Here is a 26620-nt window from a genome sequence, read left to right as displayed (position 1 = left end):
CCTAGCTTGCACATCTTTGGACTGTGGGAGGAAACTGGAGCACCTGGAGGCAACCCACGCAGACACGGGGAGAATGTGCAAACTCCACACAGACAGTTACCTGAGGCTGGAATCGAACCTGGGTCCCTCGTGCTGTGAGGCTGCAGTGCTAACCGCTGAGCCACATTGCCGCCCTTATCTAGACTCAAAACATCAGCTTGCTTTCTCTCCATGGATGCTACCTGACCCACTGTGGTCTCCAGCACTTTTTGTTTTCAATGCTCAGTAGCAGCAATGTGCACTGTCAACAGAACACATTGCAGAAATTCAAAGAACCTCAGACAGCACCTTCCATACCATGACCACTTGCATCTCGAAGGATCAGGGCAGTAGATACATGGGAATATTACCACCTGCAAGTTCCCCTTCAAGCCACTCACCATCCTGATTTGGAAATATATTGTCATTCCTTCACTGTTGCTGGGTCTAAGTCCTGGAATTCCCTCCCTCAGGGCATTGTGGGTTCACCTACAGCACATGGACTGCAGCTATTCAAGAAGGCAGCTCAGCACCACCTTCTCAAGGGGAATGAGGGACAGGCAATAAGTACTGGTTCAGCCAGTGATGTCAAAGTTCCATGAATGAATAAAAAAGACCAGCTCCACATTACAGGATCCTGTCTCCAAATGATTGTGTCCAGTTCATCCGTGTTGTTCTGAATACTTTATATATCGCTGTACCATCAGTTTTAATTGTTTTAATTATTGTTCCTCCCATCCAGGAATCACATTTTATTGCACTTCAAGCATCTGCAATGGACAAATCACACGAGCTTTTCCTGTGTGAGAGCAATATTACCACATTGACAAGAAGTTATTCTATCACCACCCTCTCAGGGCATCTAGGATAGGCAATAAATGTGTTCTTACCAGCAACAGTAACATTTCAAGTTTTTGCTAATTTAAAACAAAAATGTGGCAGCAGCCTGTTCCAACTATGCCAGTTAGGTTACCAACTTGGCATCCCCAAACTCTGTTTTCATTAATGAGAAAATAAACCCAGCTCCTGGGCTCTTTGTCCAAATGTTTCTACTTATAGGTCAGCAGCTGGTCCCCAGCAATCCCTTTCCTCAAATTATTTTAGCCTATTTTTCTCTGTTGTAAAATGTTTTTCCTTAAGCTTCCACTACATGTGACAGATCACCTTAAGGTACATATCAATACTTGTTACAATCTTCATTTAAAACAAAACATAAACGTGGCCTTGTACTCCCAAACCTGAATTCCATCACCCCCCTCCTTTCTGGGGGTAAGAAGGCCGTGGATATCAAGTCATTCAGCAGATTTAAGACAGAGATAAATAGTTTCTTGATCTCTTTCGTAATCAAGGGTTACGGGATGAAGGCAGGAGAATAGGGTTGAGAAACAAATCAGCTGTGATTGAATACTGGAGTAGACTTGATGGGCTGAATGATCTATTTATGCTCCCAAATCTTATGACCTTGTTTGGGTGGGGGTGGCAGGTGCGGGGTATTGGTTAATGTAAAGATAGTTTCACTAGTACTGCTACTTTACTCAAGGAAGGACAGGAAAGTGATTCACTTACATCAGATTCCCCACCCTTCTGCATAAATTGCTGCTTTTAGTTCTGTACATTTAGGATCCTAACGCAGATTAAAAACAATCCAGGCAATTCCCATTAGGAATCTCAAATACACCACTGTCTTGACCTCAAGGTCCCACTTCTTTGGTCACCTGATCAAGCAGCCACACCTCCCTATGCAAATATAAAAGGTGAATAGAATATCCATTTCCTGATTGGATGATTTTCCGCTGTCAACCAGGAATTCTTTTCCTGTCTACAATGTTTCTATACTAAAACAAAACTTTAAATTCCAACTAAAAAGTCACCAAGAAAATGCATGATTTTTAAGCTCCTCAGTGAATTTTCTCTCCAGTGGATTGAGACAGTGTCCTGGAAATTAATCTTTCATTTATGAACACTTTGAAATTCCCGAAGGCTTGGAAACTATAATGTCTCTCTTTGTGTATGCAGCTGAGTTTGGAATTATACCAAGTCTCCTGATGCAGCATCGTTCAAACACAATTACTTTCCCTCTTTCTTCCTGTTACAAATTCCAGCCTCACAATGAACTCAAACTTGCTTACAAATGTACTGTGTTGCAATAAAGTTTACAGCCATGGAACTTTATGGTGACAATATAGGAAGTTGCTTTCAGATAATTCCCCTGGATTTATAAATAGCAAATGATCACAGTGGCTCAGTGGTGCTGCCTCACAATGCCAGGGACATGGGTTCAGTACCACCCTTGGGCAACTATCTGTGTGGAGTTTGCACATTCTCCCCAGGCCTCTGCGTGGGTTTCTGTCAGGTGCTCTGGTTTCCTTTCACAGTCCAACAATGTGCAGGGTAGGTGGAATGGCCATGCTAAATTTCCCATCGTGCTCAGGAATGTGCAGGCTAGATGGGTTAGCTAGAGGAAATGCAGGCTTACAGGGAAAGGGTAGCGGGGTGGGTCTGGGAGAGAAGGTCTTCTGAGGTTAGGTGTGGACCTGTTGGGCCGAATGGCTTGTTTCCACACAGTAGGGATTCTATTCTATATAGATGGGGCACTGCTTTGGATGGAATTCAGGTTTTGATTGCTTGTTTAGGATACTTAGTAATATATCTGTTGCATGCTCTCCTCTGTATGATGGAACATTCAGTGGAAAAGTGGCATAGGAAGGTCTTTTCTGGTCTGTTTACCCAGTGATACAAAGCCATTCAGAAGGTGGTGTTGTTGAAATCTAATAGAGACTGGTAGAAAATGAAAATTGTGTCCTCTCCTTTGTAGAAATATGATCCAATGGGACTGAGGGCCATACAGGCAAATCAGCCATGCGTGTGATTGAAGAAAGGCATGTCGTTCGATAGCACACTTGTGATACTTTGTATTCTTCTCAATATATTTCATAGAAATTATCATCTACAAGCCAAATAATTTTCTTACATCATCTTTCAAAGCTATTATTAATGGGAACTGAGCACCTTGAGCCATTTTACAAAATGATGTTTGTGAATACAGAGTCTTGAGAAAAATATTTGCTTTGGCACATATTTTTCTTTGATAATGTTTTGGTAGATTGTTCCAACAAATTGAGATTACTTTTAATCTTAATTTTAAATCTCCTGCATATTGTGAAACTCAATTGTTGAGACAATTTCAGAAAACTTCTAAGCACAATTACAACAAATAACCTCTCCAGCTGCATGATTTGATCCAATTTTTGCTGCAGTTTTTCAAGTACAGATTGTAGAAGGAAAAGGAATTATATGTTTAAAACGGAGACATAATTTCCCAGCCAGCCGTGTAAAATAAAATTAAGCGAATTAATTTTAAAACCTCTGCATCAATATCAGGAACGAGAATTGGTGCTTTCATCATTAAGTTCCAAGTACTCTCTTGCCTTCATTTGTCAATGCCTAATTATCCTGTATCAGTCAGGCATCAGTATAGTCACCTGGATGAAGTGAACCCTAATCCCATCACTTGTAGGCATCATATTGGCTGCAGTAACACTCTTAATTTGTTCTCTTATTTTAGCACTGTAATCCATTGCAGTACTCCTGACACCACTTTGGCTGATATGTATTAACAACACAAAGTAAGGATTGAACCAGAGGACTTCCTTAAACACAGTTAGCTGTGGAAAGCAGACTTAAAATTTTTCCATAGCATGACTGGAAAGCTAAGTAGGAAAACAACTAAGGATATTGTTTTTTTTAAAATAGACTTCCAACCTTATGAAACTAGTGCAGCCTTGGTCTGCCAATAATTCATAATTGTCATTCTTGTCATTTATAACTTTGGAGTTAATTGTGATAATGATATAACATCCTCTAATTGTCCACATTAATTTCCTTTCACTGCTTTTGTACTATTATTTTGAACTGTTAAAACCACTACTAAATGTGATGGAAAGAATTTCTTACGCATTTTTTTATATGCTGTTATTATTGCTCAAACTAAATTCAAGCTCTAAGACACTTAAAAGTGTGTTTTTTTTTCGTTGATATCTTGGTGCTGGTTTAACTGTAGCAATTTCATATGGCAGATGCTGGCTTCTCAAAAAGCTCCAACATTCTCTCACATCTCCTTTTGTCCAAACTAACTAAATATTCCCACAAACCTACATCTTGATGAACTGTAACTGCATCCCCTTCTCCCCATTCTGTGTGTTAACAAGCCCTCACACCAAGTAATCTTCATATCAGCTTCAAAAAGTATTTACTTATAAATCCTTTACCATATCTCCACACAATCAAAACTTTTTTTAAAAAAAGGTTGTTCATGGGACGTTGGACCAACATTTATTGCCTATTCCTGTTTAGAGGGCAGTCAAGAGTTAACAACATTGCTGAGGATCTGGAACTTATACAGGCCAGACCAGATAAGCCTTAGTGAACTAGATAGGTTTTTACAACAATCAACAATGGTTGCATGATCACGGTTGTACTAATGTTTTATTCCAGAATTTTATCAAATTTAAATTATACCACCTAATATGGTGGGAATTGAAATCATGTCCCCAAGACATTAGCCCAGAATACAGGAATACTAGTCCAGTAACATCACCATTTTGACACATCTTCTATTCGTTCTATAGACGTTGCAATGTATGCTCAATCTTGACTGAATTCATAGTGTCTGCTGCAAGGCAGATTATCTTCTAAACTGAAGCAGAGATTTTTACCTTCAAGAGCAAGCCAGAGAAGATCAGCTAAGTAGCGTGGTGAGTCAGGGGCAGAGAAGTGTATCAGCATCTTTCTGAATAACGCAGTCATTGCATTCACACCTGAACTCAGAGTTTGACAAATTAGATTGAGCAGGTGAGTGGAGATCCCAGGTCAGTCCCTTTGAATCCCTCTATTTGAAGTGATTGTGGCTAAAATGGGTTTTCATAGATACTGAAAATGTATAATTGCAGGCTCAATACAGAATTTAACCAAGCATCATTTAGGCCAGTTCAGATGTTGACTAGAAGTCTCCAGTGGAGTCATCCATATCACTTGCCTCGAAGGACTTATTCATGGGCTGTACTTCAAGATGTGAATATTGGTCAAAGATGTGACTGGTGCAGGAGAAGTGTCTCCTAAGAATCTTACAGACAAGCACAAGTTTCTTTCAGTAATTGGAGGTTAGCCGGATATTAATGGAATGGGATCACTTTCAGTTAATGAATCTGGAGATGGCTTGTTTGCCACAACTGTGAAATCTATGACTCACTGGACTAGTGATAACTGACTTCATCAGCAGCAAGTGCCATCCCTGACAAATATTACAGCCATTATCAGGAGAACACTTCTTTATTCAAAGTGGGGGCTGTTGAATTCCGACTGATTTCTCAGCGAGCCAGCAGTTTCACATGCTTTACACTGTCTCCCACACTGAAATGCCTTCAACTTGTTAGGCTTGAATTTGACTGCACCCCACCACCCCAAACCCCCACTCTGTTGTTTCCAAAGTCGAGAACAGCTCACTGTATCAACTCATGGACCGGACTTGGCTTCCTGGTCAGCTTTGGCCTGGGTGTTATGCTTGCTCCTGCTGTGATCAAAAACTAGCTTTGTATTTCTGTTAAAAATTCAAACATTTACATATACCATGTACCATTACTAATAAGAGCTCAAAATACTAAAGAAAATTAGAACTGGTGCCTGATAACGGTAGTGAGTTTTTTGTGTTTGCCAGATGGAATCTCATTGTAGAGTGGTATTGCCTCCAATTTACCATTTTAGATTTTTATTATATTGCCCAGACTGACAGCATATCAACTACAATACAGACACCAACCAAAATTTCACAGGAACAGTTCACATACAAGATGAATGATCTCCCAGTGAGGAATGTGGTCTCATATGTTGTTCATTGGTTTTGCTGCGCTGACTAGAAACAAACAATTATTCATTTAAAGAACTGGGCTGAGGGCCATGATCTAATTTGCAGAAAACTGCCAAATTTGAAGAAAAGAAGCAGAAGCTGAGGCAAATTTAGTCCATGGTGACAGTAAGCTTCAGAGGATAAAACAGGAAGACAATGAAAGTGAGCAAGACTCCATGGAGTAAGGAACTCCATGGTTTTGAGGTTTTCTGTACAAAGTAACTTAAGCAGGAGGTAAAACTTGTAAGGAGGGAACAAAGAAAACAACCTCTGACTCGATTTGATTACCATTTCATATGCGGAACAACTTGCAGAATCTGATCCAAACCCAGCCCTTGATTAATTTTGTTATTTTCACAAACTTCTAAAGAGCTAAGATTTACTCACGCAATTGACACTATCTGACTTTGAATTTATTGCAAACATGGAAATATTTTCAAACATGGAAATAATGTGTTACCAAAATGGCTATTTGAGTTTTAGAAGCATCAGCTTGCTACAAATACTAGAGCACAGTCAGATCTGGTTAATCATTGTACCAGACATACATTAAAATTCAATTATGTTATGTAATAAAAATTATTATAAAGAAAGGTCAGTTTTTCTTTAAACCACGCATTCTTCAAGGCTAATGAAACGTCTTATTTCTATCCCATGCCGACATGGAATTATTTTTCTCATGGTCATTTTCAATGCCGTACTTTTATTTTACTGCATCATTGACCCCACCCTCTCCTTCATTACCTCCTCAGAAAAATATATTTTTAAATTGTTACGGGTATCTTTGGTTCAGTTGGAAACACGTCTTTGTCATAATGATTATTCAGTACCTACTTGCGGGTGCCCATCTGAGATCTGAGTAATTCTATGTAGCCGTGTTAATGATGAAAATTCTTTGCTTATTTTTCTGCATTAAACAGATAAAACAATAAAAATCTAATATCAAATGTTGAATGAGCCAGAACTTCCTCTTGTTAAATTGGAAAACAAAATTATTGATCGGCTGCTACCTTCAACTCCACATCCTTCCTCCATGCCCTATGCTCTATGGATGTGAGTTTGCTCGCTGAGCTGGAAGGTTAGTTTTCAGACATTTCGTCACCATTCTAGGTAACATCATCAGAGAGCCACTGTTGAAGCGCTGGTGTTATGCCCTGCTTTCTATTTATCTGTTTAGGTTTCCTTGGGTTGGTGATGTCATTTCCTGTGTTAGTGATGTCATTTCTTGTTCTTTTTCTCAGAGGATGGTAGATTGGCTCCAAATCAATGTGTTTGTTGATGGAGTCCCGGTTGGAATGCCATGCTTCTAGGAATTCTCCTGCGTGTCTCTGTTTGGCTTGTCCTAGGATAGATGTGTTGTCCCAATCAAAGTGGTGTCCTTCCTCATCTGTATGTAAGGATACTAGTGATAGTGGGTCATGTCATTTTGTGGCTAGTTGATGTTCATGTATCCTGGTGGCTAGCTTTCTGCCTGTTTGTCCAATGTAGTGTTTGTCACAGTTCTTGCAAGGTATTTTGTAGATGACATTCAAACACATAGATTTGGAGCCAATCTACCATCCTCTGAGAAAAAGAACAAGAAATTACATCACCAATGCAGGAAATGACATCACCAACCCTAGGAAACTTAAACAGATAAATAGAAACCGAGACATAACGCCAGCGCTTCGTCGGAGGCTCACTGTTGATGTTACCTAGAATGGTGACAAAACATCTGGGAACAAACCTTCAAGCTCAGTGAACCAGCTTACATCTGGAACAAAATAAAGACCCACTCTTGTGGACCGAGAGGAGGAGATGCTGTCTTGGAGGTGAAAGGAGGACGTCGGGTTGGCTGTGCACCCTTGCAACCAGTGGATCTTAATGCTGGCTTCAGCCTAACGCTGGTTCAGGGGAGCAGCCAACCTGCAACGATGGCTGTGGCAAGTGCTCGTGCCCCAGGTCAGGGGGTCCGCAACACCATTTGTGTTTCCGTAAAGAAGGTGGATGAAGGTGCACCTGTGGACCGCACCTTCTTCGTGAAGACGGTCCTGTTGGACTGTTGTGGGTTCGCTGCTGTGGACATTTACTGCCTGCAGGATTTCCCCGGAGGAGGTTTTTACGACGTGACCTTCAGGAGTGCCAAGCTTTGCAAGCGCTTCCTTTAGGTTTTCAAGGAGAAAGGAGGTGAGGGCCCCCTCTCTGTATTGAATGCTGTCCCGCTGTTCGTGATGCCAGCGCAGAGGAGCCGTATGGTGACTGTACACATGTACAACCCGCATGTGCCGGCAGTTGATGTCCTGACCTTCCTTGGAAGGTACGTGAAGGTGGAAGGGGACCTAACTGACATCATGGACCCCATTGGCATCTGGAGCAGTAAGAGGCAGGTCAAGGTGACGCTGAGGATGGGCGCGGACGGGAATGTCGTACACCCACCGTCCAGCTTCGCGATCAGCGGGAACAAGGGCTACCTGACCTATGCAGGGCAACCTAAAGTCTGCCATGTCTGTGGTAGGTCAGGTCATGTGGCGGCCGACTGCAAAGCCACCATCTGCAGGGAGGAGGGACACCTTGCAAAGGATTGCCCACAAGAGAAAAGCTGCAACCTTTGCGGGGAAGCGGGCCATCTCTATAGCGCATGCCCGCGGCAGGGGACCACCTACGCCCAGGTCGCCGGCAGGGGCAATGCAGGGCCAGCACTCCCGGAGGAGAGCAAGGCACCAGGGCCCAGCAAGGACCCCACTAATGTGCAGGAGGGCCAGGTCGTGCAGGAGGGCCCAGCCCCGCAGGATGGGCCCGAGGCCAGCAAAGCGCCCCTGCAGGCTCTGTTCCCCCCCGACAACCCGGAGTCGATGGAGGCGGCAACAGGCGACCCAGGGGAGTGGACGACGGTCCGTAAAGCGAGGAGGAAGGTGCGTCGATGGGCCCAGGAACCGCAACCATCAGGCGGGAAGAGGCAGCTAAAGGGGGGCAAGAAGTGCTCCTCTGACGAGGGGGATTCGGAGAGGGCCCGCCCGAAGCAGAAGTTAAAGATGTCGAAGGAGAAGGAAAGCAGCACCATGCTTCCAGGTGACGGGAGGCGTCCTGAGGCTCCCTCCGACACCCAGTCAAGTGCCACTGGGGCACTGGAGGGCCCCCGGAACTTCGAGGCGGGAAGGAGGAAACATCGCGTCCCCAGCCTGACCCAGAGCCGGACCCTCCTGCCTCCGCACCCCTGGCGGGGGGATGCCACCCGGAAGGCAGCACGGACGGTTTCCTGAGCCCGGAGAGCGTCCAGCAGTTAGCCCGGGCAATGGGCATGACGGGACAGATGGAGGGGCTGGACCTTGGACTTGGGGAGTGTACAGTGGCCACTGCCCACAATGGGGGTACGAATTGCGAGCATTAATGTGCGCAGTGTCAAGTCTACCGCAAGATGTGTATCCACGTTGGCCTACCTGACCACCATCAAGGCGGACCTCCTGTTTCTGCAGGAGTGCGGGATACCGCACCTCGGCAGGTACGGGAAATGGTCCAGCGCCTGGACCTGTGGGCCTTCGATCTGGTCGGGGGGTAACGACTGTCGCTCCTCGGGCCTGGCTATTCTGCTGCGGGGGCGCGACTTCACCATCTCTCAAGTTCAGGAGGTGGTGGGGGGGGGGGCGCCTCCTAGTGGCTGACATCACCTACAGGAACGCTCCCCTGAGGCTGATCAACGTGTACGCCCCAGCAGTACGGAGTGAGCGGTTGGCCGTCCTGCAGCGGCTTCCACGCCTGCTGGCTACGTCCAGGCCGGTCATCCTAGGCGGAGACTTCAACTGCATCATCGATGCAGATGGAAGATCCGGCGTGGTGACAGCGGGTGGGTGGAGTCAACTGGACATCACGCCCAGATTCCTGATGGGCACGGTGAAGGACGCCAAGCTGCTCGACGTCTTCAGCACCCCTGCAGACGGAGCGCAGCGGAGGTACACCTGGTCGTGGCCAGACGGGTCTATTCGCTTAAGGATAGACTTCCTGTTTATGTCATGGGTGTTCTCGGTCAGGTCCACCGGCGTCGAGCCGGTGTTCTTCTCTGACCACTGCCTCCTGCTGGCCGACTGTCACTTACAGGACGACCAGACGGTCGGCAAGGGGACGTGGAAGCTCAACACGACTCTGTTGACCCCAGAGAACGTCGAGGAGCTCAAGAGGGAGTACGCCGGTTGGAGAACTGTGAAACCCCTCTTTGAGTCTCTGGGCGACTGGTGGGAGACGGTGAAGGAGAACATCAAGAGGTGCTTTGTCCTCAAGGGTGTTCGGAAGGCGAGAGAGAGGCGGGGAAAGCTGTCGTGACTCTAGAAAAGGGTGCAGAACCTGCTCCTTCTGCAGTTGATGGGGGTCGATGTCACGGAGGACCTCCGTGAGGTGAGGGGCCAGCAAGCCTCGCTCTTCGCCGCGGAGGCCTCCAGGATAATCTTCCGGTCCAGGGTCTGCTCTGTGGAGCAGGACGAGACGTGCTCGTGTTTCTTCTTTCAGAAGGTGCACAAAGAGAGCTCTGTGATTAGCCAGCTGACGGAGGACGACGGCTTGGTGACGTCGTCTCGGCCCGACATTTTGAGGATCAGCAGATCCTTCTATGCCGGACCGTACGACACGAAGCCCACGGACAGCACAGCCTCCGAGTCGTTCCTGTCGTCTATCACGGAGGTCTGGGATAGTCACGCCCTTCAGGCTCACGTCCTACCTGATGGATGCGGCGAAGGGCTCCACACAGCACACGAACAAGGCAGGAGAGAGCGGGCAGCCCTGCCTGACTCCAGATCTGACGGGAAAACTGTCCGATTCCCACCCGTTGATCGAGACTGAGCTAACGATGTTGGTGTAGAGCAGCTGGATCCAATTGCGGATCCAGCACGAGGGAGTGGCTGGACCGGCCGATATCCCTGGACGAGCTGACCAGAGCCCTCAAGTCCTTGGAGAGGAATAGGACTCCCGGGAGCGACGGCTTACCGGTCGAGCTGTATTCCGCTCTGTGGGGCCTGGTCAGCCAGGACCTGCTGGAGGTGTACGATGGTGCGCTTCGGGCAGGGGAAATGTGCAAGTCCATGAGGAAGGGCATCATCACCCTCATTTACAAGAGGAAGCGGGGAGAGGGAAGAAATTAAGAATTGGCGTCCCATTTCACTATTGAACGTGGACTACAAAATCCCGGCCAAGGTCATAGCCAACCGGGTCAGGTCTGTCCTGGAGCCGGTTATTCACCCTGACCAAACCTGTGCTGTGCTGGGCAGGAAGATCGCTGAGAGCCTTGCGCTCATCAGGGATACGATCGCCTACGTGCAGGCCAGGCGGGTGGACACCTGCCTCGTCAGCCTGAACCAGGAGAAGGCCTTCGACAGGGTCTCTCATGGTTACATGAGGGACGTTTTCTCCAAATTGGGTTTCGGGGAGGGCATCCGCAATTGGATCCAGCTGCTCTACACCAACATCGTTAGCTCAGTCTCGATCAACGGGTGGGAATCGGACAGTTTTCCCGTCAGATCTGGAGTCAGGCAGGGCTGCCCGCTCTCTCCTGCCTTGTTCGTGTGCTGTGTGGAGCCCTTCGCCACATCCATCAGGTAGGACGTGAGCCTGAAGGGCGTGACTATCCCAGGCAGCAGAGGCCTTCAGGTCAAGACCTCCCTGTACATGGACGATGTCGTCGTCTTCTGCACCGATCATCAGTCGGTGAGTAGGCTGTTGGACAGCTGCGGCCAGTTTGAACTGGCCTCGGGTGCCAAAGTCAATAGGGGTAAGAGCGAGGTCATGTTCTTTGGGAACTGGGACGACCGCTCCTTCATCCCGTTCACCGTCAGGACAGACTACCTGAAGGTGCTGGGTGTTTGGTTTGGTGGAGCTGGGGCATGCACTAAGACTTGGGAGGAGCGTATCACCAAACTGAAGCAGAAGATGGGCAGGTGGACGCTCCGGTCCCCCTCCATCGCGGGTAAGAACCTGGTTGTCAGGTGCAAGGGGCTTTCGGTACTGTTGTATGTCGCGCAGGCCTGGCATATTCCCTGGACCTGTGCCGCTGCGGTCACCCGGGCCATCTTCCACTTCATTTGGGGGTCGAGGATGGACCAGGTCCGCAGGGACACCATGTACAAAGACGTGGAAAATGGGGGAAAGGGCATACCGAACGCCACCCTCGCCCTGATGGCTACCTTTGTGTGCGGCTGCATCAAGCTGTGCGCAGATCTTCAGTATGCAAACACCAAGTGTCACTACTTACTGAGGTTCTACCTGTCCCCGGTGTTGTGAAGGATGGGCCTGGCCTCGTTGCCGCGGAACGCTCTGAGTAGTTGGACCGTCCCGTACCACCTGTCCTTGGTGGAGAAATTTTTGAAGGGAAACACCTTTGACCACAAGGCCGTCAGGCAGTGGTCAGCATGTAGTATCCTCAAGACCCTTCGGGAAAAGGAGAGGGTGGATCCCATCGTGTGGCTCCCCATGCAGACTGCCAAAGTCGTTTAGCAGAATGCCTCATTGCCAGAAATTTCAAACAAGCACAAGGACATTGATTGGCTGGCGGTGAGAGGGGCTCTGCCAGTGAGATCCTTTATGCATGCCCGGAATCTCTGCGCCACCACACGCTGCCCTCAAGGCGGCGGCGGGGGGGGACGAGACTGTCGATCACCTCCTTCTGGGGCGTGCCTATGCGCAGGAGGTCTGGAGGAGGATGCAGTGGTATTTGTCGAGGTTCGTCCCGAGCAGCTCCGTGACGCGGGACTCGGTGCTCTCCGGGCTGCACACCGAGACCAACATCAACTGCGCCTGGAGGACCATCAATGCGGTGAAAGATGCTCTTTGGTCTGCCTGCAACTTGCTGGTCTGCCAGCTGAAAGAACTGACCCCGACCGAGTGTTGCAGACTGGCGCACTCCAAGGTCCAGGACTACGTGCTGAGGGACGCGCTAAAGCTAAGGCGCGGTGGGGAAAGACCACGGTATGAAACCCCTCGTCCAGAATAGAAAAAAAGGGCCCTATCTGGTAACTGGGCCCAGCTGGCGCCTTCCCCAACTGGTCAGGGAGCCAACTGGGACTGTGCGGGGAGATGACTGCCAGGGTATTTTGTTTGCTTTTTTTATTTCTTCTTTGTTTTTTTCCTTTAGTTGGTGTACGTACCCCCTGGGTAACCTGGAGCGGCTTGCATGACTGGGTAGGTGTATAAATGTGTTTTATTTTTTGTACATCTTGTGAATAAAGTATATTTTTTGAAATTAAAAAAAAGTGACAAAACGTCTGAAAACTAACCTTCCAGCTCAGCGAGCAAACTCACATCCAGAACCTCAACCTGAGCTACAAATCTTCTCAAAACTCTCTACGCTCTATCTTCAACTAATCAGATACAACAAGACAGGCCTATTCTCAGGTTTCTACTCATCTCTTACTTATGACAGAAGAAAAGAATTCCAAGCTTAAGACCAATTCGCTTCACTTTACCTCTTTTTCTCCTCAACTTTAAAAAAAGTCATCTCATCAAATCGAAAGCCTTTGAAAATGTTATTTAATTTGCAATATCCCCAGGATATTGCTCTTTTCTCTTGCCACAGCATTTTTTGTTCCCTACTCCTTTGGACCTTACTACTGAAAAGTGTTTGTACCATCCTTGTAAGCAGTGTATTCAAATCAAAACAACTGTGTGTAAAATAACTTCCTCACTGGCTTTTTTGCTAATTAGCCTGAATCTATATCCTTTAATTACTGACCCACAACTCATAAAACTGGCAGAATTTATCAATTTCCCTTTGCACCCTATTGCACTGTGTAACTGTTGAGATTGGAGTTTGCAACTTAGCCTTTAAATGCTTGTAGTTATAATATAAAGTGTTTAGTCACCATGATTCAAGATGTAACAGATTAATCCTATTTTGTAGTTGTGTCTTTTTGTATTTTCCAATGAAATGCCTTTCGTTCTGTTAAATTCTTTGGACTGTATGCATCTATATATAGCTACTCCATCACACTCGCAATCCACCCACAAGATGTTAAACTGTAAGTCACATGGATATATTCCAGGTTTAAATGCTGACAGTACTGGAGCACATTTGTGTTGATGGAGAGAGCTGATGGACATGCATTCTGCCAGTTGCCTTAAGAAGCACTGAATGCTGCTCAGACTATCAACTAGTCAGAAGCCACACCTGCTGGAAGATAATATCTAAAGCTCGACAACCAGAAAGTCAAATCACAAAGGAAGCCTAATATGTAACTATCCTAACAACTAAAATGTAAAGTAAGTGCTAACTGCAATAGAGAAGATGGTATAGCTGAATGGTGTAGAATGTAAGTTTCAATGCCAAACAATAAGTTAGGTCTGCAGAGAGCAAGCCCGCGCAAACAAAAACTAATGGAACAGCACCTGATTTTCCACTGAGGCATTTTACAGCCTTCATGATTCAACTTCAAGTTCAAAACCTTCAGAAGATGAACTTACCCCAATAAGCCCACGATATTCCTTTAACTTTTTCCAGACTCCTGTTCCTCCTAAATGTCATGCAGATCCAAGCCCAAGTTTTTGTCATTTTGTTTTTGTCTTTGTAATTGGTATTAAATCATAAATACTCATTTCTATTTTGCACAGTCAATTTATTTTATTACAAATGCTACACACCAAGATACAAAGCCTTTGTCCCATTTTTAAAACTACGTTTGTGATCTCTTTTGAGTTTTAATTTGAGTATTCTGTCTTTTTCTGCCACTCATGATCATCATTCTTCTTGTTGGTACCCTGCTTACATGACTTGTCTTCTCTATTTCATTTTTCAACCTTCCCAAAAGTGATCATTTACCACATCCCAACAATACTAGAGTAAAGTCTTTTCTACTAACCAAGTTATTCAAACCAGAGTATTCATCTCTGCATGATTCATTTGAAGACTATCCCCAAAGTAAGTTCCCATTTTCCTCACTTCTATTGCCAGTGGCTTATAATCAACTGACATTTCTCCCATACCAATTTTTAAGCCACAATTTAACTTTCTAATATTATATATCTCACGTCAACTTGCTACGGCACGGGCAGTATTCCACAGATTAATATTTTTTTCTAAAATTTGCCTGCTAGCTGCTGTAGCAGAAAGCCTTAGTTCTACCTATGTTGTTGGTACTTATATGGACTATGATGATTGGATTCTCTGCTTCCCTTGGTAAGTTCCTCTGCAGCCCCAATAGGTGTTCCAAACCATGTCAGCAGGTAAACAATGCAGAATGCTGGGCTGTTGCTTTCAGCTGCAGCGGGCAATACTTATCCTCCTAACTACACTGACCCTACTGTCACTATATTTCTATCAACTTCCTCTACTTGAATGGCTTTCTATACCATGGCACCAAGGGTCAGTTTACTCATCTACCCTGTAACCATTGCTTTCACCCATACAGTTAGCAACAAACTTGAACCTATTAGATAGTTTCAAAGACTACAATTCCTCTCCTTCTCCCTGTAGGGTCCCATTGTTTGCCTCACTCACCGTAAGGATTTATAACCAGGGCAATCACTGATTTTACTAAATCAAGCTATTTTACAAAACTTGGAGTGTTAAGGAAAAAGGAAGTTTATTTAGATGAAAGTTAATAAATAAAAGTGGAGAGGGGAAAGGGAGTACAATAGAACAAAAGCAGATTGTAATAGAATACTACTTAAATCAAACTCACATTGCTAACTATATGGGTAAAATACTTTGTTGTACATTGGTAAAAGCCCAGCATATTAGATGTAACTTATACAGACAATGTTTGTTTCCATGCATTTTTTTATGCTGACCCATTTATACTAAGTCAGGGGATGTGCTGTTTAACAAAGACAGAAGCATTACATGAGTTCAACAAAATATATTATGCTGCAGCTGAGGTGTAGGTGAGGATTTGTTTAAGAGAACACTGTGTAATTGCTCCAATTTCTTGCAATAAATGCTTAACAAAATAATTTTCTGGTTGGAACCTTTTTGTAAGTTTTTAGGCTACAAGTTCTGATTGCTAAACAAGAAAAACTAATGTCAGTATGTTCAATTCATGTTAGTGATATCACTCATGATTTAGTGGTTGTTTAGTCGAAAAATGTTGTAAATCATAGAAGGTCAGATCATTATGACGACAAGTTGGAAAGATCCAGTATTGAGCAACTGTTCATTTTCCTCTCTTTTTAAGGATAAGTATATCGTGCATCTGCCTCAAGGTTTTGTGTCCATTTCATGATGACTAAACTTTACAGTAGCTATAACCTAAATATTATCTCCAGGGATTTAAACCTCTGTTTAAAATGGAAAATCGTATTTTCCAAATTTATGGAACCTAGAACACAAAGTAACTAATAGAATATTTTGTAAACCTGATCCTGTTTGTTTCCAGAACAATAGTTCTGAAGCAGAGAGCAGTTGTGCATTAAAATTGCAATGGGTTTTATTTGAGTCATAATTTTCATAATTATGAAGCTCTCACAAGCCAGTCAACACTTCATCCAGGGAGATAAAATTAAGATTTCAGATATAGATCCTTTGAAGCATAAGTCTCAAGGCTATAGCTCCAACATTCCTGCCACATCTGCAGTCTGCCTTGTCACCATCACTGATGGGCCATCAAGGGAAATTCTACATAAATAGGAAAGAGAAAACTAATGCAGAGTTTAGAGATAACATAGTTGTAACCTGGAAACTAATGGAAAACAGTCCTGCCAAATTTCATTGCAATTGGGAGTGAACAATTAAACAATTAACAGAAAAAGGAGGCTCCACAAATATCCCCATCTATAATGATGGGGATGTAAAGCACATCACTGATAAGGGCAAGGCCCTATGAAGCATTTGAAGCCTTCTTAAGCCAGAATGGCCAAGTTGCTGATCTATTTGCAGTCTTCAGTAAGAAATTGCTGAAAATGTTAGATGTGGCAAAGACTATCGGCCTTTAAAAGGAGGACAATCATAATAAAGAGATGTGCTCTTAAATTAGCTGTGTACCTAGCTAAGCTGTTCCAGTGCTGCTACAATTCTGATGTATACCTTCCAGTGTGAAAAAAAAATTCAGGTATTTCATTGCCACTAAAAACAGGGCAAATACAACAATGTCCACTGTGGCATCAGATGCATGGAACACCACCTACAAGTTCCCCTAGAAGCCGCTTGTCATCCAGAGCTGGAACAAAATCACTTTTCCTTTGCTGTTGGTGTGTCAAAATCCTATATCTTCCTGCCTAATGGCACTGTTGATTGATCTACACCATTTGGATTGTGGAAATCTTCACTTAGGAATGCACAATAAATGTGGGAAGTAGCCAGTAATATCCACATCTTGTGAAAAAATAATTTCTTTAAAATTCTGGACTGATCATCAGTAAGTGGACCGCCGTGCTTTATGTGCAATGGTAGCTTCATCACATTAGACTAGGACCTCTGTACCCAAGGCCCACACTAAAACCTGATGACCACAAAAGGAGCATTTATGACAAGGTCAGTGGCTTGATAATCAGCCCAGGAATCCATCCACCACTATTTCACAATGGAAAAAAGATGTGTAAATGCATGCAAAAGTAAGTGCGCTGAAAGTGCTTGATAAATTGATTTGCCTCAAGTGGTTAAAACCAAAGGAACTCTGACATATTTTTGCTCAAATGTTGTAAATTCATAACATAACGTTAAGCTCCCAAGCAGTTTACTTTCCAGAAAAAAAACATAGTTTAATTCAGTAAGCCTATTTCATTTTGAATTGCTGTCATGATGGTTAGAATCCAATATAATGTATTGTCTTCATTTCTGAAGATATTGATGCAGCCAGAACATGCTTCCACGAGTAATCAGCAAGAGACTGTACTTAATATTACAAACAATTATATCTAGAACGTACAACACAAAATCAGTTCTTTAATTGCAACAAGATTATTCCGCTTGAAACTCTTCTCATCTAAATCTACCATTACAACCATGTATCCACTTGTTCAAACGTCACCATCTTCTCTGAATTTATTCATTAGTCTGTTGTGAAGACCTTAACAAATTTCTTTTGAAAATCCAGATAAGTTAAATCTATTTATTACCATTGTCCATTTTCTGCAATTAATCCTCAAAAAGTAAGAAGATTTATCAAGCAAGATTTTCCCTTTTCAAATTCAAAATATTTGTTATCCTATTCCATTATTTCTTCTGTCATTGATGTTAAACTGATTGCTCATTAATTCTCTGCCCCTGTTCTGTAATCTTTATTAAATATGAGAAGAATATTAGCTACCCACCAATCCTTTGACACTACTGTCTTTTCTAATGAGTCATAATGCACTTGTTACCCCTTCCACAGAATCTTTAAATATGTAAATTCTTTCCAGCCAGAACAGGGACTTTGTCTTTTTTGAGTTTTGTTTACTTTATTTAATAGATCTTTAATATTTTAATACCAATATTTTATTTTATATGTGCTCATTTCATTCAGTATTAAGTTGAAGTTCCATTTCAACATCAAACATCAAAGCAAAATAATTACTTAATGTATCTCTAACACGATCTGTCATACTTTTCTGTCTATTCCTTAAATTCCTTTCCCTTCATGGCCATAAAAAAATCTATTTTGTTTTTCCTATGTTCCTTTTCAATTTAGTTTCATTGTTCCTCTTAGCCTTTCCAACTGTTCATTGACCTCTTCCTTTTTCTTTGCATTTTCTCTTACAGTCTACCTTTACGGTGTCTATGTACTTAATGTTTGCCTCTTTCCTAATCCGCATGTTGTATTAAACACTGAACATCAACAAGCTGTTCCAATGCTGCAAGTTACATAGCAATTCATAGACTCACAAGATAAAAACAAATACACTTGCAGTACAAGACAATTAATGGCAATCCCTGATTATTCTTTTCCTTACAAATGGGACCAGAGTTTACACCTCATTCTCACATTGCTACCCCAGTGAAGGATAGCTGTTTCTACACAAATCTGGGATTAAACTTGAGATAATGTTTAGGACTATATAGTATACATAAAATGATTTGAGTTAAAGCCCTCTCTAATAATAAACCTTTATCATTAACACCCCATGGTTACTGATTTTTTATAAAAATCAAAACACTGGTAAAATGATATAATTGCAGAGAACATTGGGTCAAAAAGTCATTTGGCTGACAAAACAAATATTTTAATTCCTTCACAAAATTCAATTAATCCTGTTTGAAAATGGTCCTGATGAATTCTACCTTTATCAGCTTTGTTAAACTACATTGGAATAGTGCTCTGGAAATGAAGCCCCACTATTCCTGGAGCCATCACAATAGTTAAAGATGCCTAAAGTCCGCTGAATTCCCCAACTTACCTTACCTTGATGCCCAAGGTGACAGAAAGCACAGATCAAGACCTGTACTTAAGAAATATTATTAATAACAAGTAAATATATTTCTGTTGCAGTAATAATTCTGAACTATCTGCACACAACTCTGCTATTTAAAATACTAAATCCCTCATGAAACTCCCTTTACTTCCATCCACATAATCAGACCAAACAGGGGGTAAAGAAAAGTATGAGTGTTAGGTGCTGGAGACGCACCTGGAAAGGCAGTTCAGTCATTCCTTTCCTCTGGATTGCGAAGATGGTTCTTGTGCTGATGAGCACACTGCTTCTGAGGTTTCCTTCTCTGGACGTTCTCACTGGTTTACAAAGGCACAAGGTGTTTGGTTCACTTTCATAGGAAGTGCCTGACTATTGATTCACCTTATAACTGCTGAAGTAAAAACCAATTGGCTTTATTCAGAATTAGTGGCCGAACAGAGAACAGAGACAACTCTTGGGCTGGTGGATGTTGAATGTCTTTTCTGTATCCTGTTCACAGATCCAAGCTGTTCAGCTCCTTGAGAACCAGTCACATAGTTGTTTTTAGGCAGAAGGCCTTTGCATCAATAACTGGTCACCCATCAGTTCTTGGTGCTAGCTAAAGGTCAATTTGAAAATATTTCTTGTCTCCAAGTCATCTGTTCTATCCTACTACTGCAAGAACATGTAGTTGTGTAAACAGTGCTATCAAGTTGTATTAGGTACTTGTTTTTAAAAACGCATTGATCCTTAGTTTTTAGAACCATTGTTTTCTCAGTTCGGTTCACAATTTAAAGTGTAGAAAAAAAAATTTAAAAAAACATTACCCACACCTTTCTTCTCCAATAATACACCACTGAATCTACATAGAAGCATTTCTCTGTGTTAGTGACATTTTAGTATCAGTGTGGCAATAACAAACTATAATCTAACTTTAAACTACATCTGGCATACAAAATGTTAATCTCCTGTATTCTCAGGCTTTCTGTGTGAAACAAATGATTTTATATTTCTTGCCTGGCCAGCATGTTCAATTCTACTGCCATCTTTAGTGTTTTGAGTATTTGTACATCCCCTCACCCTTAAATTTAATTGTTGCAATTCCAGGAGTATTTTTCTCTTTATTCTTATATTTGAAAGTGCCACTTTATAGTTTTCTACACTTAACTGCATCTGACATTTAGCAGCCCTTCCAAATATTCTTTTACACCCACTTGGTTTTGAAACTAGTACCTCAATTTCCAAGTTTAATCATACCTTCAATAAATAACACCTGTGACGATACTATGGCTTTAAGAGGTGCATTTTGTCCTGGTTATTTTGTGAAGAGATGTCTTAAGGCATAGGTGATGAGGAGTCTTCCACAGCTATGAGAGTAAACAGTTTGTGAAGCATTGGGTTTTATATGAAAGTTGGAACAATAGAAGCAATCTGAATGGGTGTGATCAAGCTTCAACACAACCAGGATATTTAGTTTTAACTTTCAGCAGTTGCTGTTGGGGTCTTGAAGAAGTGAAAGCTATTTTCTTTTCCCTCATTCTGTTGAAGGGCTCTATTCCTGCTGCGGGAGTTACACGTGACACCATCTGTTTCTTAAATTTTCCTTTTGCCAAAGGATTGTTTATGGGATGTAACTGTATCAGAACAGTTAATTAGTAATAGTTATTGTATCTATTATTTCTCTATTAAGTTTTCCAAAAGAGTTAAATTAATCAAATTCTTTCTATCTTATATTGTATTTTGATTACAATGGATGAATAAAATGTGTTTTGCTTTAAATTCAGTAGTTTGACCAATTGAATTACATCTGAAATGCGACATCTTTCATTTACCTTTAAAATAAGAAAAGTTAGGGTCTAAACCTATCTTCTGAATATTTTGAGGGCCTTGGTCTGGTCTGTAACAACTCCTAATACTGACTTGTACACAATGTCCTACCATGTCATTTCCAACCATATCTCTACATGGAGTTAAATTGTTTAGACATTGACTATTATTATAGAAATTAATTTTGCCAGGCAACTTCTATTTGTACTTTTGTAAAAGTTTGTTGATGGAGGCATTTTGCAAATCCCATGAGAAGTCTTTCAAAAACGTCCTAGTGGTCAGGCAGGAATGCCTAACCAACAACCCTCTCCATTTAATAATAATACGCACATGAGGAGCTTTATCTTATGTTAGATTTATTAGTATCACCCTTCTAGGCATATACATAATCAGATAATTGAGTAAATTAGACAAGACCATTTCAAATATGTTGCATACCAGAACCCTACAGGAGGAAACCAAAACACCTAGAGGAAACCCTGGGGAGAACATGCAAACTCCACATGGACAGTCACCCGAGGGTGGAATAGAAGCCAGGTCCCTGGTGCTGTGAGGCTTTATAATAACTATGGAATCACTGCGCTGCACTAAGGGGCAACTTTTTCATCCAGAAGCTATGGAATAAACTGCCAGAGGAAGTGGAGGAGGCTGGTACAATTTCAACATTTGAATGGTACCTGAATGGGTACATGAATAGGAAGAGTTTAAGATGGTTATGGTCCAAATTCTGGCAAATGAGGCTAGAATAATTTAGGATATCTGGTTGACATGGACAAGTTGGGCCGAAGGGTCTATTTCCGTGCTGTACATTCCTATGGCTATGATTATGTTGCTTGCTCATAACTTTCCTATCACAATATTAGCATGCAGTTCTTCCATCTGTTAACCTACCTTTGTACAGTTAGTGCTGAGCCTACCCCTATTTAGAAGAATCTTGATTTAAGAAACTAATATCGATGTTAACAGCATAAATGTCATATACATTGCTTCTTGTTGATATAATTGAAGAGATCATGTAATATGTTGGGTGTTCTGTGCACTGAACAATAGCTCCCATTTACACTGCAAACTGTACCAGTAAAACCATGAGAAATTGCAGAATTCATTTCCTGCTTCTGGATGTTATGCAATGTTTTATTGCCCTTTATGATGTAATCAGAATGCATAGCTCTCTCGACACTTGGATTCACATTGTACAGAACTGCAGAGTGATAAACAAAAAAGCTCACAAAAAAAGTGAATCACTATTTCACATAACCACGCTGGTGACACACATGCTGAGTTTTCATTGCCAGTGGAACATTAACTAAAGCTAACTGCTCTGAATAAAAAGGAGGAAAACCCATGGTGATATCTTCCACAGGCAATAACTCTACCTAATTTATGTAAGAAGGTTCAAGTACCGACATTGATCGTTTTCCCACTGCTCACGTCTAATCATTGACATTCTTTCACTCTTCTTCAGGGCATTTCCAATGTTTATTAATGCAAATTTTTGTTGGATTCTAGTCACACTGGTCTCTGCTGTGTAGCATGAAAACCCAATCGTTATAACCAACGCAGAAGCATTGGATCAAATATACTGTACAGAAACTGACACACTTATCCTTCAAACGCAGGATAAATGTTTTCATTGTTGGACAAATGCAATCATTGTCTACATGAATATAATACACTGGTTATTTGCGAAATATAAGGGTACTTATGTTGGGCAGTGCAGCTGACAGAGGGAGCCCAGTTTTTCTATCATATTCCATTAATATAGAATACCTTATGGTATTGCCATTGAAGTCATTGTCACAGATAGCATACCAACTGTGATACAGTACAATTCTGCCACTGAAGCCAGGGTTGACAACAAAGTGTGCTTTATAATTGGTGAGAACTGTAGAACAGTGCAATCCTTATCTTTGTTGGGATTAAAGTCCTCGGTAGGTAAAATCTGGAATGCCTTTTAAATTGTATCATTTCAGAGCCATCATTGTTTCTGTTTCCAATAGATTTTAATGTTGCTCCATCATAAACAAATTAACTGGAAAATATAAAATTACAAGTTTCATTGACTTTGTCAGCAAAGTCAAGCAGATTAAAATCCCTCAAAATAAAAATAGTGACATCATTAACTTATCTGAATCGAGTTACATTATTTGCATTTGACTACTGAAAGGTGCAAATGGAATTCACATTGCACATTGGAATAAGTGTTGTAGTAATCCTTCACCAACAAAATTCAGCAGAATAAATTAATGGTTTGGCAGCAGGGTTAACTTCAACAGGAAAGAGACTTTGTCAAATTACCCTATGAGACAATAAAAAGTAACATTTACAAATCTCACACCGGTACTCACCGTGAATGCCTTGATATTCGTATCTGAGATGCTGACAACAGTTCAAACAAAATGCTTTATGTCTGTTTGAAAAACCAACAGCCAGAATGCTTATGGATCTCATTCCTCCATTTGCTGCTGAGAGCTGCTGTTGCAAAACGAATGTGGCTGAGCAGTTGAGTGGGAGATCGTGAAGGATAGTGCAAACTGGGGTGGGGGGGCGGTGGGTGGAGAAGTATCACCAGAAAACTGCTCCTTCCATTTGCATTAATCACTAATGTTTACACAGGCTGGGAATGTGACCAGCTTCCCTTCCATCTGTCCATCTGTGGGAGTTAGAGAAGTCCAGAAAAGGGTACTAGTTGCCAAAAAGCATTCTATGGATAGACAGGGAGTAGCAGACCACAGAAAAAAAAGAGTTTGTGTGTGTGAGGGAAGAACACACAAGCTGTGTATCGTTACATGATCCAACGACAGCAAAGTAGACTACAATAAGCTCAGACTAAAAATTACATAAATCCATTATCTGCTATAAAACAGAGAGCCCAAAGGACAAATCAACAAGCCTCTTATTTTTTCTAACCAGAGCTTTCACATACAGCTCAATAATGGTTTCAGCAGTTGTCAGTTAAAATGTTTCTTTGTCAGTGCATTAGTCATTCACTGAATGTAATAGAGATGGTGAAAATGATTCTACTCTGTACAGGTTTTTTAAAATTCTTTGATGAATGCTGAATATCTTGTATTACTGCAGAATATCAGAGACAGCCTCACTACTCAAGAATCATTGACTGCAAAAAACAGCCAAACTCGATAGTGCATTTTAATTGAAATGTTCAGCATTTTAAAAAGGGAGATTTGAATCAAATAAAATACTAAGCCAAAAGGCCCAGGTATAAAGCCCAGCTAGTAATATATTGATTCATCTCAGCCAGGGCATCAAATAAGTGTGTTCAGCATTTCTGCTGTATGTGGTAATAAATCAATTAAGGTTCCTGCTCCTGATTATTGTCCAGTGACTGCTGTTACAAACCGTGCTTAAGTGGATGTTGAATGAAAACAGAATTGGGCTTTGTTATTATCCCTCATGACTTAGCTGAACAGTCTCCTTTGGGTGCAAAAATAAAGAATGCCCTCAAGATGTAGAAGTGGATCATAACTCCCTCCCAAGAAAATGACTCACTCCAAGAAGAATGACTGTTTCTAAGAAGATAGAGGAGTTAATTAGAAGTGAAACTGAGCTGAAGATTCATGATATTCACCTACCTGCTATTGGATGATCAGGGATTCAATTTCTTTTGACTGTCTTGACGGTTTTTCTGGCACTGTTTGATTGCTGTAACTCACAATCAGTTCCATCGTCCCAATTTTTCTTGTCCTCCTAAAACATCCTACTTCATTCCAACTGTCTCATTGTCTCCTAATGTTTCAGACCTTCCAGCTTATGTGATTATTGTAGTTTGACTGTTATCCATATAGTTCTAAACTGCCTGCTGTTCAACTGTGCTAGATTTTTATTTCTTGTTTTATTTTTTATTGATTTTCTTTGTGTCATGGTTGTAATTCTACCAAAGAAGGCGCTTTCAGAACACATCAGCCTTTCAATTTCAATATTATTTCAATGTGACAGAAGAATATACATGCCTTACATTTAAGATGTTATGCAAATGTTAAAAAAACAGAACAGGCAACATTGTTATTTCTTTCAGATACAAAGACTTATTATTACAAAAGCTTTGTACTTTCAGAGGCTCCTCAGTCATTCAATGATCTAACAGGTACTGACCCATCCAAACCAGGAAGCATCAAATGTGAATTTGACAAGTACATTGAAGTTAGGTGTCTTGTTCCTGAATTAGATTCTGTAATGTCTGATGGACATGGACCCTATTTTTGAAAAGGTTCAGGATTCTTCGCAACAATGTCAAACCTAAACAGACTACAATGCTCATTGTGTTTTTTCAAATATAAATGAAAGAGGTAGCTTGGGTAAGGTGTTCTGCTCATTACGGAGGCAAAGCAACTGAGGTGTGTAACATGAACTTCTTGTGATTTAATTAAATGAATACTCTACCAAAGATCAGGAAGCATTCATCAAGTAACAATAGTCTGTTAGGCAGACCAACAAGCTCAAGTTACAACTTTTGCTCAGTAACCAAAGAGCTAGGAAACCTCAAGACTCCGATATTGTGACTCAGTTTCATATGTTTTCAAGTACAATTCTATTTTACTTAGTTTAGGAAATGTTGGCTCCAAACAAGTTAGAATTCTTTCCTAGTAGGTTAGTATGACTTGAGTGGAAAAATCATTGAAACTCCGAATGGGCTTATAACAAGATTCCACATTACCTCTATGATGTGACAGTTGATAAGGATAATACTTAACAAATACCTAACATACTTAGAGGCATATCTGAGTGGCATCATTGTAGATATGGAATCTTATAGATTAAAGCAATGAAAATCAGACAGCCTCTGTAATCAGTGGTCAACCTGGTTCATCATTTTACTATCCAACTAGTGAAGGTGAGAATTATCCTCACAGTTTCAGGGTGCCAGTTGTGTGTTCCACTATTGACATTTTGGAGCATATTGCACTCCTTCTGATCTTTTATTCTTGGGTACAGTGGAAGTGTCAACATTTGTGCATGTAGGCCATTCTTTTACGGTCTGAACCTAGCCCTCATCAACAGCCATTCCTTGTGTCTTTTCAGTCTTTCAAATAGAATTGACAAGACTAACAAATCATAAAGATTGCCAGGGTAATCCACATTATTGTTTCTGTGTTATAAGTAACTTTCTACCATGAAAGAAGAGATCATCGTCTCCATGGTTGATCCAACATTTGGACTGGACACTACTACAATCAGATCATAAGCAAATATCCCAATTCATTACAGATCCAAACAGGATACCCCAAGTTATTAAGACCCCAGATGAGGAGTGACAATTTTCTTGTTTATTCAACTGTGCCCCTCAGTTGGTGGCAACAAGGTTAATTTATTTAAAAGGACTCTTTCTTTTGTGGATACTTTTCTCCCAGGTCAAATTTATGTTTCAAAAAGAGTCAATTTAACTTGGAATTTCTGAATTAACAGAAGTTTATTTGTTACTAATGTCAAGTAGCAATAATAACACAACATACATACACATAGACTAAGATTAAGAATGGAGTCCAAAAGAGTTTTAAAAATTTTACAGATCAGTCTCAGAGTTGGTTTGTGAAGAGGAGCTGGTGGAATGTGATGGCTGTTACATGAACGATACCAATAGTATTGATATCAGTAGCT

The 26620-nt window shown here is 41.8% G+C and overlaps 1 protein-coding gene across 3 annotated transcripts in view; it reads right to left on the bottom strand.

Annotated features, from left to right (window-relative positions):
* Positions 1-26620, bottom strand: part of arhgap36 (Rho GTPase activating protein 36) — a 187212-nt gene that overhangs the window by 115184 nt on the left and 45408 nt on the right. The window contains exon 1 of one of the 3 annotated variants that reach the window (XM_048544036.2): positions 23353-23610. The exons of the other annotated variants lie outside the window; for them this stretch is intronic. The gene's annotated coding sequence lies outside the window, so the exon portion shown is untranslated. Of the gene's footprint in view, positions 1-23352; positions 23611-26620 lie in introns of those variants that run through there. 3 annotated transcript variants of the gene reach the window in all.

Source organism: Stegostoma tigrinum, chromosome 15 (genome assembly GCF_030684315.1).
Source record: "Stegostoma tigrinum isolate sSteTig4 chromosome 15, sSteTig4.hap1, whole genome shotgun sequence".
Classification (NCBI taxonomy): Eukaryota; Metazoa; Chordata; class Chondrichthyes; order Orectolobiformes; family Stegostomatidae; genus Stegostoma; species Stegostoma tigrinum.
Note: the sequence above shows the minus strand (reverse complement) of the source record. Positions and strands in the feature narration are given on the sequence as shown.